Source organism: Staurois parvus, unplaced genomic scaffold (genome assembly GCF_062004578.1).
Source record: "Staurois parvus isolate SC_StPar_1 unplaced genomic scaffold, SC_StPar_1.0 ptg000233l, whole genome shotgun sequence".
Lineage (NCBI taxonomy): Eukaryota > Metazoa > Chordata > Amphibia > Anura > Ranidae > Staurois > Staurois parvus.
Genome location: NW_028318029.1, coordinates 877,207 through 891,245, shown reverse-complemented (window position 1 = coordinate 891,245; position 14,039 = coordinate 877,207). Strand labels below are relative to the sequence as shown.

At 43.9% G+C, this 14,039-nt stretch overlaps 1 protein-coding gene across 2 annotated transcripts in view; it reads left to right on the top strand.

Annotated features, from left to right (window-relative positions):
* The window catches only part of NALCN (sodium leak channel, non-selective), a 694,063-nt gene that overhangs the window by 552,535 nt on the left and 127,489 nt on the right, over positions 1-14,039 (top strand). The gene's annotated exons all lie outside the window — the stretch shown is intronic.

Below are 14,039 nucleotides of genomic sequence, written 5' to 3'. Positions count from 1 at the left end.
TCCTTCCTGTTCTTCTCCAGGCTGACGATGCGCCTTGGAACTCCCACATATCGTCTCACCGAGGGACTACCCTGACGAGATAGTGAGTTTGGCCCTTAGGGCCTCCTCGGTTTGTCGACATTCTAGGTTGAGACTGCTCCGGCTTGCCCTTTTGGGTTTCATCCCGGGTTGGGGGGGGGGGTCTCTTCCTGGACTTAGGAATCGGGACTTTTTGCTGCCGCAGCCTGTTTTGGGTCCATGTGATGGTGCTTGGGTCTACGTTTGTGGCATTGGGAGATGGTTCCCTTGGGCTCCGGGGTGGGAGGTTGACCCGGTGGGCCTGGTTGGGTGGAGGGGGGTTGGCCCCTGTGGTTCTCCGGGTTTCTATGGGGAGGTCGTCGCGGAGGTTCCTGCTCCTGGGACTTTTAGTTTATTAAGATTTACTATATTCTATTATGTACATTGCCTTTTTGCCCCCTGAGGGCTTCTGTTTTGATGTTTCCATTTGCAGCCATGTGTCCGGTGGTAGAGTTACCCCTAACTGTATCCTTCATGTGTAGGATGCACGTCACCATTGGTGTGACACGATTGCACTGTTGTGTATATTTTTTGTGTCTTTTTCTTTTTTTCTTTCTTTGTTCTTCTCTTTTTCTCTGTTTTTTTTTGTTTTTGTTTTCTGCAGGGTTCCGGGACGCCATGGTCCGATCGCCATTGGGAGTGGAAATTGCTGGCTGCTTTGGGCTTTTTTCTGCTGAGCGTGTTGCGTTGATACCGCCATGGCCTCACCCCTTTTGAAAATACATTCACAAAATGTTCAGGGCTTCAATTCGCCTCAGAAACGGGCTAAAGTTTTTCATCACCTCAAGTCGCAACAAATTGATGTGGTATGTCTACAGGAGACCAGGTTTTCTCAGTCCTCCGCTCTGCGTTATCTTTCACCTCACTATCCCATCTTTTACACGGCCTCGGCTCCTGAGAAGCGTCGGGGTGTTCTGATAGCTTTTAAACGCAATCTCCCCTTTGTCTGTGCTCGGAATATAGCGGACCCCACGGGCAGGTATTTGCTTCTGCAAGGCACCCTCTGGGACCAGGAGGTTACCTTTGTCTCTTACTACGCGCCTAACCGTTTCCAGCATAAATTCTTTTCGCATCTTTGCACCATTATTTCTCGACACTCTGAGGGTCTTCTTCTTGTTATGGGGGATTCGAATGTTACCTTAGATTCCACACTGGATAGGCGCTACGCACAAGGAGCGACCCCCTCTCATGACTTGGTGCTGGAGGAACGTATGCGCTCTCTTTTGCGGACGGCGGGGCTAGCGGACGTCTGGAGGGAACTTCATCCAACTGAACGCGACTTTACATTCTATTCTAACCCTCATGACAGTTTTTGTAGAATTGATCATATATTCATGCAGGTCCAGCAACTCCCCTCGGTCCGGCGGATAACTATTCCCTCCTCATCCTGGTCAGACCATGATCCTTTGGTACTCCTCCTTGCCCTTTCCGGGTCAGAACGACGCCCTTTTCATTGGCGCATCAATGACTCTTTACTGACCACTCAGGCTACCTGCCAAGAAATAGAATTCTTCTTACGGACATACTTTACGGAAAACTCGGGATCGGTCTCTTCAGCAGTGCCCCTATGGGAAGCGCATAAGGCCACGGTGCGGGGTCATGTTATACAGCTGGCTGCAGTCCGGAAGCGGGAGCGGGAACGTCGACTCTCGGAGCTTCATTCTCTCCTGGCCTCTGCGGATGCGCGTTGGAAGTCATCTCCATCCGTGGCCCATAAACGCGCTCGGGACGCTCTGGCGACAGAATTGGACCTCCTTGCCTCTTCGGAGGCGGAACGGGCCTTGCGTTGGACCAAACATAAATTCTATTCCTGTGCTAATAAGCCCGGTCCCATGCTAGCCAGGAAACTCAATTCTGTGGGGAAACCCCATAAACCGATTCGGCTTCGACTTTCCACGGGTGGCTGTACTTCTAATCCCCAGCAGATTGTTTCCCGATTCTCGGACTTCCTTTCGTGCCTCTATGCTGCCCCAGATCCCTTCCTTGTGGCCCAGGCAGAGGCATTCTTTCAGGACCTCCATCTTCCTGGATTAACCGAGGCAGCACAGGTGGCCCTCAACGCAGGTGTCACCGTACCAGAAGTGCTACAAGCAATCAAATCTTTACGGTCCACCGCGGCCCCAGGTCCAGGCGGCTTCTCCGGTCTCTATTATAAAAAATTCTCAGCCCTATTGGCGCCCTTTTTAGCTGCCTACTTTAATGAGTTACGACAGGGCTCCTTGCCCTCTCCAGACGCACTTAGGGCACATATCTCTATGATTCCTAAGACGACCGCTGATGTCCAGGAACCGCAAGCCTTCGGGCCCATCTCTCTTCTTAATGAAGACTTGAAAATATTGGGCAAGATCCTTAGTTTTCGCATCAATAAATATTTGTGTAGCCTGGTCCACAGGGACCAAGTAGGGTTCGTCCCCGGGAGGCAGGTGGGTGATAATGTCCGTAAGGTGGTCCATCTTATACATTTTCTGCAACAACGGAAAATACCAGGATTCTTACTGTCCTTGGACATATATAAAGCTTTTGATTCTCTATCCTGGGAATATCTGCGGTTTGTGCTGTCTCGCTGGGGTTTCGGGGATTCTATTCTCTCTTGGATTCAAGCCTTGTATTCCTTTCCTTCGGCTTCCGTTAAATACCCTGGGTATTTCTCGGATCCCTTTCCTGTTGGGCGAGGGACGAGGCAGGGCTGCCCGCTGTCCCCGGCGCTCTTTGTCCTGGCGCTTGAGCCACTGGCTTTAGCGCTCCGGACCGACTGCAATGTATCGGGGGTTCCATACGCGGGACAGGAGTTTAAGCTGAGCCTCTTTGCGGACGATGCCCTCTTGACCCTTACTAATCCTCTGACGACACTTCCTAATTTGCAACGGGTTCTTGAGCGCTTTTCCTTGATCTCGGGTCTACGTATTAATTTGGATAAAACCGTTGCTCTCAATATTACTTTGGCTTCAGATTTGGTTTCACGCCTACAATCCCACTTCCCTTACCGGTGGGCTTCCTCTTCTCTTGAATACTTGGGCATTCGCTTGACCCCCACCTATGACTCCCTTTTTGCTGCAAATTATTATCCTTTGCTTAGCTCCTTATCTTCTCTTATGCATTCCTGGCAATTTCCACACCTGTCTTGGATAGGACGGGTTCATTCAGTGAAAATGACCATCTTGCCGAAATTGTTATATTATTTTCGCACCCTCCCAGTGCGGGTTCCCCCTCATTTTCTTCGGTTGCTTCAGGCGAAGTTTATGCGTTTTATCTGGGCCAATAAGCATCCCAGAGTTTCTAGAAATACGCTCTTTGCTCATAGACTCCAAGGTGGTCTTGGGGTACCCAATGTAACTAAGTATTATCAGGCGAGCCAAATTGCCCCGCTGTCTATGTTGCACGCTTCCTCCGATGTTCCTCTCTGGGTCCTGCTGGAACTGCCTAATTGTGCCCCTATCGCACTATCGACACTTCTATGGCTTCCCCCTGCCCTGCGCCCTACGGCGCTGAGTCCGATGTTGCTCCATGGCCTACGAGTTTGGGACTCGGTACGTTACTCCAGTGGCCTGATGTCACCTTTCCTGCCCTTGCTTCCAATCGTTAATAACCCTCTTTTCCCGCCGGGTCTAGATCACCCGAGGGCATTTTCTTGGTGGGTGGCTCATGGTTTCTCACAGGTGCGACACTTTTTGATTTTTCGGTCCTTTCCCACCTGGAATGTCCTCCGGGAGTCTCGGGATGTTCCCCCAGCGGAATTTTTTCAGTACCTTCAATTGCGGCACTGGCTACTCTCGCTGAGGGCCACTTCTGCTTTCCCATATCAGACATCTGCCTTTGAACGGCTTTGCCAGCAGCGTCCGGGCGCCCCGGGCCTTATCTCCCTTCTTTATGCAGCTTTGAACAGATGCTCGTCGCACACTTCTCTTTCATATGTAGTTCAGTGGGAACGCGACCTGGGAATGGCTGTGGATCCGGAGGACTGGAATAAAGCCTGGTCCCTCATAGCTAAATGTTCGTTTAATACAACCACGCTGGAAGCAGCCTATAAGGTATTGTTTCGTTGGTATTGGGTGCCGGCTCGTTTGGCCCAGGCTAACCCTGCCTGTAGTGATCGATGTTTTCGGGGTTGTGGCCATCGTGGCGATGTACTGCATATCTGGTGGTCATGCCCGAGGTTGGTTCGTTTTTGGTCTCGTGTGTTTGGCCTCCTTTTCACTTTGTTTCATCTCTCCATACGCCGGGATGCTCGGTATGCTTTGCTTCATTGCCCCATACCGGGCCTCTTGGCTCGTCAGCAGCGGTTGGCTTCCTATTTGTTTTTATCGGCCACTAGGACAATTGCCCAGGCCTGGAAGAGTCCGTTTGTACTTTTTCAGGGGGTGCGGGATCGTATGACTACTATGATGCTCAATGAACAGATGTCGAGTATATGCAACGACTCTCAACATAAATTTTTGAAAATATGGGAGCCATGGTTGCAATATGCCTTTCCCACGCTCCCCCCGGCCAGTGTAGGGAGGTGATGGAGTTTTGTATTGGCGCTCATGGACCCTTGCTCTCTGGTGTGTGTTTTTGTTTTTTTTTTTTCTCTTTCTTTCTTCTCTGCTTTTCTTCTTTCCTTTTCTGTTTGTTTTGATGTGACAGTGGACAGCTGTCTTTAGTTGCGATAATCTGAGTTTCACTGATGTTATTGTTACCTATGTGCCATTGATAGCCCCTACGTGGGCATACGTTTTGCCTTATTGGAATTAGAGCGTTGTCTGCTCTATTATGCATTTTCTATCGGTGCAATTGATAGCCCCTGCGTGGGCGTGTTTTGTTGCCTCTGTTTTATACTGTTTAAAATTAATAAAAACCATTGAAATACAAAAATGTAATAAAATAAATATTAAAATAATAAAAAAAAAAAGCACCATTCCCGTGCTAAAATTCATTGTTTTTTTTTTTTAAAAAAATGTGTTTGAAAAACTGCTGAGCAAATACAGCGTGGCATAAAAAATTGCAACAACCACCATTTTATTCTCTACAGTCTCTGCTTTAATATATATATACTGTTTGGGATTCTAAGTAACTTTTTAGAAAACATTTTTTGATTTTACATGTAGGAGAAAAATGTCAGAATAGGTTTGTGGGCTGACGTGGTTAAAAGGAGTGGGTTGGAACATAACAAAACACTATTGGCCCTTCTAAGCCAACTTAGCACAGTTCAAAGACCAGGAAATACATTACTGGTAATTGGTTGCTATAGCAACAATCGGTTTTATTGCTTCACCATTTTCCCAAACTGAGAAGGAGTTGGGTTTGCTGCAGACCTGCGCTCGACCCAACTGAGAGCTCATCCCTATTGGAAACTTACACCTGCAGAATGGAACTGGCCTTAAAGTGGTTTTAAACCTCAGGCGTGAAATGTAAACAAAGCATATCCTTCTATAGTGTGTCTCAATTAAGAGCACTAAGTGTAATTTCTGTCTGCTGCTTTGTTTCTCTGCTATCAGCATGAGTCACTTCTGACAAGTTTTTGTGACACCAAGAGAAAAAAGGTGACAGGAGAAGGACCTCCAGCTGATTGAGAGACTTAGCTCTGTCCATATGAGCTGTGTGGAGGGGAATGACTCCCTTCCCTCCAATAAGCTTTTTTAAAGCAGATGACCTAGAGAATAGATTCGTGGGTTTTGCAATTTTTATGTCACATGGTATTTGCGCAGCCATTTTTCAAAATGCAATTTTTCAGACAAAATACCCTTTTTTAAATTTTAATGCAAAAAAATAATATATATCCCAATTTTTGGTAAAATATAGAAGAGAGCGTTACACTGAGTGAATTGATACCAAACTTGTCACGCTTTAAAACTGCGAATGCCCGTGCAATGGCGAAAAACAGCTTAAATTTTACTATCTATAGGCGACGCTGTAAAAGCCTTTATGGGTTACCACTTTAGATTTACAGAGGAGGTCTGGCACTAGAATTACTGCCCATGACTGCGGTGATACCGCACATGTGTGGGACGGTCGAGGTTGGCATGTGTGAGGGACCGACGCAAGCATTCGTATTTGTGCGCAAGCACAGGGAGATGGGGGAACTTTAATTATTATTTTTCTTACACTATCATTTAAAAATGTCTTTATGATCACTTTTATTGCTGTAACATGGAAAGTAAACATCCCTTTTGACAGCAACTGGCATGTGACAGGTACTCTTTATGGAGAGATCTGGGGTCTATAACACCCCAAATCCCTCTTCTGCCCTTTAATCACATCAAGATCAGTGTGATCAAATGATTTTCTTTTTTAAAATGGGCGCCATTTGTAAACCGGAAATGATGTAAGGTCATCACCGATTCGGTCTTTGTCCAGCTCTGTGATCAGCAGGTGGAAGCTCTAGCTGGTTGATTGGGACTCCTGGAGGGACGGGAGATCCCAGTAAAGCTGCTGAAGGCAGCAGGAGGTGGTGATGGTCCCCTCCAGCTGTTTGTAGTAGCAATTGAGCAGCTAGTTAGCAATTTCTATTACAATAGAGCCAACCATTGGCTCTAAAAAAAAAAATATGTTACCAGGGTGATGCCTGCAGCTGCAGGCATCATCCCAGTACAACCACGTGAAATTCAGTGATGTACCAGGTACGTGACTGGTCGGCAGCTGTAGTAAACACCTCTTGCTGACTTGTGCTTACAACTTACCTGTAGGTACAAGGAATGGTGCACATTTAGGAGATATTCACTATTTCTGCAGCCAGAGACATCACCAACTCATGCACTTTACACTACGAAGAGACGGCATACTGAGTATGCCGTCCCTTCAGATAGCCGTGCTGTGTTTGTGGCTCCCATGCGCATGTGCATTAGTGACATTATGGCGGCTAGACCATTCAAACGGCCAGGGCCTGTGTTTACCTGGAAGGAAGACCGGGTGAAGATGGAAGTCCTGTCAGCGATGACAGTGCACCACTGGAGGACTTTGTTTTAAGGTAAAGATTTCATATTGTGCTAGTTTGCAATGCATGTTAGCATATTATGACATTAACTTGCAGAGGGAAGTTTTATCTTTCACACTTCACTACTACTTTACAGTGGGCATTAGAATCATTGAGGTATTACCTTTGGTCAGACAGGTCTGATTGATTACAGAATATTCTCAGTACTTGATGGCTCGGAACATAGGGAACAATTTAAGGGTCACAAAGTGGTTTCTGGCTTTGCAAAAATTTAAATTTTATGTGGAACACAAGCCAGAAGACAACCAAGATATGCCAATAGACTCTCCTGCATCCACTGTAAGTTGGCACAACATGCTCCTTACCATAGGTCTAAGCAGACTTGGAAGTACTGGCAGGAAGAATTTTGAATAAGCGTCACCTAGACTTCTCACCTACACATGGTGAGGGGCATTAGGGTTCATGACTGATATGGAAAAAATAAACTTGTTGCTTTCACAGAATTTTATTAAGCCCTGCTATGAGTCCGGGAGCCTGGAGGCTTTATAGAGTTTTGGATGTAAGTAAGCTTTCATTCCTAGGTTCACATCCTACCTGGTAGTAGGACCTCTTTATTTGTCTCAGCTGTGCACGGGTCTTTTTATACATAAGGTGACTGTTCTTCAGGGCTCTCTCTCTCTCTCTCTGCTACGGCTGGGTACTGACTGCAGAAAGAACACTAAATAGGTACTACCTCTTTGTTTTTGGGAACCCTTTAGGGGGCACCCTGTTACTCAGAACCTGCCCTGAGTTGCATTAGTTTCTCAAATGAGCAGATGGTTTGTTTGTTTTATATTAGAGTTTTATTTTTTGTTTTACATTGGACTTGCTGTACAAAGCTGGAGCCCCAGGTTTTCTACTGTTTTTTGGCTTCTTTCCAAGGCTTTCCCAGCTGCTCTGGGACCTATATGAGTTATTAGTGATCTTGACAGGAGTATCCTGTGGTCATCATGAAGAAGTTCAATTTCATTTGGCAGCTGGCTAACTAGATGAAGGAGAGAAGATTGTTGCAACAGATGTTGGGGGGAAGGTGACATCCTTGACTGGCCCAAAAACAAGGACTGGGGTGGAGCATATACAATTTCTGTACCAGGCTCTTATGGCTTTTATCTACACTGAGATCACACTGAACTTTCTGAGTTGTATCAAATTTCTTCCTGCATCCCACCCTTTCTGTTTTCACTGTCTTCCTAAAAGGACTCCTAAGAGTTAAACTCTAAACCAGGTAGATGCCCAACTATCAGATTTCCAATTAGTGGAATAATTTTACAACCTAAAACTTTTTACATTCCCTAATTAACTTGTCTTTAAAGGATAAGTTCACATTTTATAACATGTTACACCCGTGTTAAGGGTGTAACATGTAACATGTTACTGATGCAGAAGCTCTGCACCTCCCCCCCAATCCCCCATTGTAACAGCAGGCCGAGGATCTTCTCCCCACACCCACTGTCACAACTTTAAAAAACCACGGTTGTTAGGGCCTCTACCCAACCGGCTGGGTTGAGTTCTGTGAATGGGAGAACTACAACTACTGTCAACCATTGCAGCTGATGGCTTGTAATTCTCAATGAACTACCAGGGCGCTGATGAGCTCTCTAGGTAGTTCATTGATCCTTCCTGTCATTCAGTAACTGACTGCTTGTAAGTATTACTGGCAGACAGCTACACCAACAGCCTGCAGGAGCCTGAGATTGCACACACAATCTGCAGTTCATGGGTGCAATGCTATACAGGCTCTTAAAAAAAAGATGTGCATTTATTTTTTTCAAAAAAGGAGAACTTATCTTGTAATTGTGCCTGCCTAAAAGGGCCTCTCGCTTCTATGAACTTTTATAAACAAACTTTAAAAGGGGATGGTCCACATACAGTAATTGCTGCCACTTTGGGCACCAAGTGGGCAAAAGTGTACCGAGGTGGAAGCACCCAAAAGCAACTAAGAAACCCCTGCACTCTGTATGTAGGCGCAAGTTTTAATCCCTTCCCACTTTTATTATAATTTTGGCTTACCCACAAGTTCACTGAACGTTCTGGCTGATTTGTGTCCTCTGGATAGCCAATGGTCCTCCTAAACATTTTAGAACCTATGTCAGATAAATTATCATATAGTTTGAGAGAGCTGACATTCCACCTCCCCCTGGATTTGCACAAGACTAACAGAAGGTTAGTGCTGCAGGAGTAGTGCTGGCACCTAGATTTTTAATTCTGGCTCCTAATTCTGGATATTTTTCCAAGCCAGGCCTTTTATTTGAAAGGCTCTTTTCTGTTTTTTTCCTTAATAAAAATGTGATTGTAAAAATGGAAAATAAAAAGTAAAGTTTAATAAAGATGATTGTAAAATGTGAACCAAGACAACTACAAGTTATGCTGGCACAAAGAATACATACAAATATAAAGATACTCTAAAATAAGAGAAACAGGGGTGATCTTTACAGTTGTTTTGTGTTTTATGAACTTTTCTGTATTTTATCCTCTTTCATTTATTTCCTCTATCATTCCCATGCCTTTCATTTCCTTGGGCTGTTATCATTCCTAATAATATTATCTTTGTGTTGGGTTTGTGGAATTATTCACTTCTTTCCTTTCTAGGCAAAAGTATTGAATGTTGTGACTGGCAGATAAGAAGTGTTTATCCATCTCATTAGTCTGCCTATCTTGGGTAGAATCATGTGTTTGTCTTATTTTCTTATTTTATAAACACAATGACCTAATGCTGCACCCAATATCAGAACATATACAACTACTATATTCTAATATTACAAAATGTTTCATTATTCTCTCTATTAAATCTACTGATATCTCCCTGAGAAAATTTAATTTTTTTTTGCTTTAGTCATTTACTAGGGATAGAGTTATGGGCTTTTTTATTCTTAATGTAGGGGTTGGTGTTTTACAGATAAGAGATATTTTTATAATTTGGAGCTTTCATCTTAAAATATTTCATATTAAAGCTTTACCTTTGTACATTTCAGAGACTGTTCCTCTGTCTCAATGCAAATGTGTAAGCAGATCAGATCTGTAACTAAGCTTATCTCTAACAACTGAGCTGTTCTTAAAGAACTTTAACAACTTCGTTCTCCAGCCAGTGTGAGACAGTCAGTTGAAAATGATATAGCATTTCCAGTAGGCATTCTGCAGCCACACTCTTGTCCAGCCCCACTTTTCTCATTTGTTCTTGGTTGATTTGGCTGCAAGCAGAACAGTTTAAGGGTTCATGCACACTGACTTAAAAAAATAGCAGTACTCTTGGCAGAAAAAATGCTAATTTTGAACATTTTTTTGTAGTGTTTAGGCGCATTTAGAGTTTTTTTTTCTGTCAGAAAAATGTTCTCAAAAAAATACAATACAGAATCTTTTTTTAAGCCTTTAAATGCTGTGCTTAAAATATGACTCTAATTGTCCTAATGTGCATGGACACATAGAATAACAATAATTGCTTTTACAGGCAAATTGCTAAACTCCTCTAGAAGCAGTGTTTTTTTTTAAGCCAGTTTGCATGAAAAGGTATCTAAAGCAACATGTTTTATAGCTAAAGTACCTAAGCGTTAGGACCTTAGTTTTTTTTTTTTCATCCTTATCCCATTAGTATGATTTGCCTTTCCTGATGCTTTGACAGGAAAGGTTTCTTTTGACGGAGATACAACAGGAAATGGGAGGAAAAGGGCCACTATTAGAAATCATGGGGCCCCCTTCAACCTCGCCCTCGACCCCACCCCTGGCCCTTCCACTGACCCCACCTCTAAACAAAATGCAGGCCACCGGTGACCTATCATTATAGTGAACGGGGTGTGCGGCTGCACCTACCTGCTGATAGGAACAGGAGGAATTGTTGCTACAAATTGCACTGGCCCTAATCACTGCTGTGAATGTAGCCTTAAGATGCAAGAGCAGTGGAGGATAGTAAATAATGAGTCTGTGAAGCTACTAGCCTGAACCATTAGTAAGTCCTCCAAAGGCAACATCAACCAAATCATGCAGCACACACAGAACTCTAGTTGAAATAATTTAATAGAAATAAATGAAGATCATCAGCAGTCATGTGTCATTGTCACTGGTCACATGTAATGCCAGCCAGATGCAGCATCTTCAAGAAATCTAGTCAATGTGTTCAGGCAGTGTGGTCATCAGTTTGAGAACAGGTGCTAAGTATAAAAAAAATGTACATTTATTTTTTTTATTTTAGAATTTTAATGTGAACTGCATGGTAATAAATACGTTCGCTTAGGTATTAGCTTAGGTTAGGCAGCTACAAAAAATAGTGAGCCAAAAGGGAGAGGAGGTATTCACTGACCAGTATGTACTGTATATTGTATAACCTGCACACTGTCTGAACATGCTGATAAGATTTCTTGAAGTTGCTGCAGCTGGTTGGCATTTCATGTGACAGTGACACATGCTGATGATCTTCAGTTGTTTCTCTGATACTATTTCAGCTAGTGTTCCATGTCCTGCATGATTTGTTTGCTGTAATTCTGATCATACCTTCATCTTTTAGCTTCCGTGCTTCAGGTACTTTGTCTCTCCCTCCTGGCGCCTCCATTCAGTCCTGCTCCAGCCTCTAGCATCTTCTGTTTACAGCCAAATGTGGTGGGCTGGAGAAGGGGGGTTACTGTGCTTGCTGATTGGATAAGGATTGGTGGGAGGAGGAGCAACTGTCGCTGCAGCCAGTGCAGTGTATTTGCCTTGTTGGCAGGACCGCCTTCTTACTCAGATAAGCAGCACTATTGGCTGCTACACTGATCATACAAGAACTGAAGCTGCCACCTGGTTGGGCCCTCATGTCAAAGTGACAGGGCCTGGGCCCCCTACAGGAGGCTCAGAGGTACCCCCTTATTGGCAGCCCTGGGGAGGAAATCTGAGGTGGCCCTCCACACATATACATACCCTTCTTCTTTGTGTATCTTAGTGATGATGAACAGTAGAAAAGCAGTCTGCATCTTTATTGCTGCTTTATACTATGATTGGATTATTCCATCTTCTGCATGTCTCCCTTAGACCTTAGGCCCACCTGTTGCTTGTGACAACTACAGTATATCAACAACTCCCTGGCTGGGTGAGTGAGGTGATCCTCTCTTTCTGGCAAGTGACATTTCCAATAATGAGAGGAGGAGGTCTTATTCATCCAGCCAGTGACAGCCTGAGGACAAAGCAGGTGAGTATTTTTGCTGCCAAATGAAGGATTGAAAGTGTGACCTGGGCCTTATAAGCAGCTGTGTGGGCAGGTTTTGCTTTTGTCACCATCAGAAACCCAGCTTTAAGCATTGATGTGCAGCCACTGCTGCAGCAAATAGACAGAAAGTTGCTGAAAGAAGCTGTGGGAAATCAGGAGCACTGAAATGCAAAAAAAAGATGGAACAAAGTATTTTATGGAAGAATAAAATGTTTACAAATTATTGTAGACAGTGCTACAGCAAACTATAGGTTGTCCCAAAGAAACGTATACACAATTTGAAGGATTATAACACCGGTATTTATTACCATACAGTTCACTTTAAAATTCTAAAATAAAAAAAACAAATGTACTTTTTTTTTTTCTTATACTTAGCACCTGTTCTCAAACTGATGACCATTATGGTCCAGGCATTGCCAATTACGTGAAGCAAAACAGAATCACACTCATTGAGGATCATTTCGTTTGATATTTGGGCACATTCTTTTTCAGTGGCTACTCTTAATTTGTCAATGGTTGCTGGTTTTGTAGCATAAACTATCCAGCGGCGTGAGGTCTGGTCAACGCAGAATGTATTCTACCGACCTCAACAGTAAACTGGGCCTGCTAGATCATTGAAGAAGAAAGAAGAACAAAAGAAAAAAGAATAGCATAAATGACTGCCTCTGGATTTAAAATCCAAGTGCTCTTGGGCATGGAGAAACATGTGAGATTTCCCCTGCCCTCCCATAATGCAACACAGGGCCTGAACAGAAACCCCAAAGCCATATTATATTCACATAGGGGACAGGGAGTGCCAGTGTGCAAAAACAGCTCTCAGAAACAGCCAGCTTATGCTCAGGATCTTTGTTGGAGGTAGCAGGAACTAGGACAGCAAGCAGAAACCCTGTTAGTGGGTTATGGTACCAGAGGGTGCTTTTTTTTTTGCTTTGTTTTGCTTTAAAGTTCCCCATGCATGCCCTTTCCCCCCATTTGTTAAACTCACCTCCCTTATGCTCCCCTGCCACTCTATTCTCCTGGCATATTGTAGCCTAAGCCGCTAATCATCTGCACTATCTTTTAGGATAACCTTCACCTTGTATAAGCTTTTACTCGAGTAACCTGAAGCTAACAAAAATGTCTTCTCTTTGAAAAAGAAGGCAGGGAAGTGTATGAAAGGTAAAACAAATATTGGATAGACAACAATAATCTTACTGTTACTAAAGGGGTGCTCTGTTCTGGCTGCAGTGCATGTTCTTTTTGAGAAGAAAGGGTTTCTGAACACTGTCTTGTTATCTTGATCATGATTTGCTGTGGAGGAGACAGATGCCCCATAATTTCTAAGTGTGAATGTCTATTTCAGAAGTGCACACTGACCTTGATGTGTGCACTCTATGTAGGGTGGTTGAGGGAAGGTTTGTGGCATGGCTTACAGAAATATACATGAATTATTTTCGGAAGCTGTGAAGTGAGTGAAAGGGCTGCTGCTGCTGGAACAGTTTTTATTAGGGAAGCACAGTTAATACTTTATACTAATAAGGACTGGATTTCTATTGAATAGGGAACCTGTATTTTTCTGTTGCATCATAGAAATATAGTGATTGGTGTGCTGAAAACAGATACCAAGGCTTATATGCTCTGCTTTCAGTAATGAGAAACTCCAGATGTCTGCAACTATGGCTGGGGAGGTTGCATATTGACTTTCTGGACACTTTCAAGGTGTCTGACTAGATTGCCTTTCAGGTGATCCAGTTCATGCAACCATTATATTAGTGGTAGTTCAAACTATTACCAGGCAACTCTTCTTGTTCCTGGACCTACATATTGATGATACCATCAATATAACACCCAATTCAGAAACAGGAATAGGCAGGGTATGCCTCT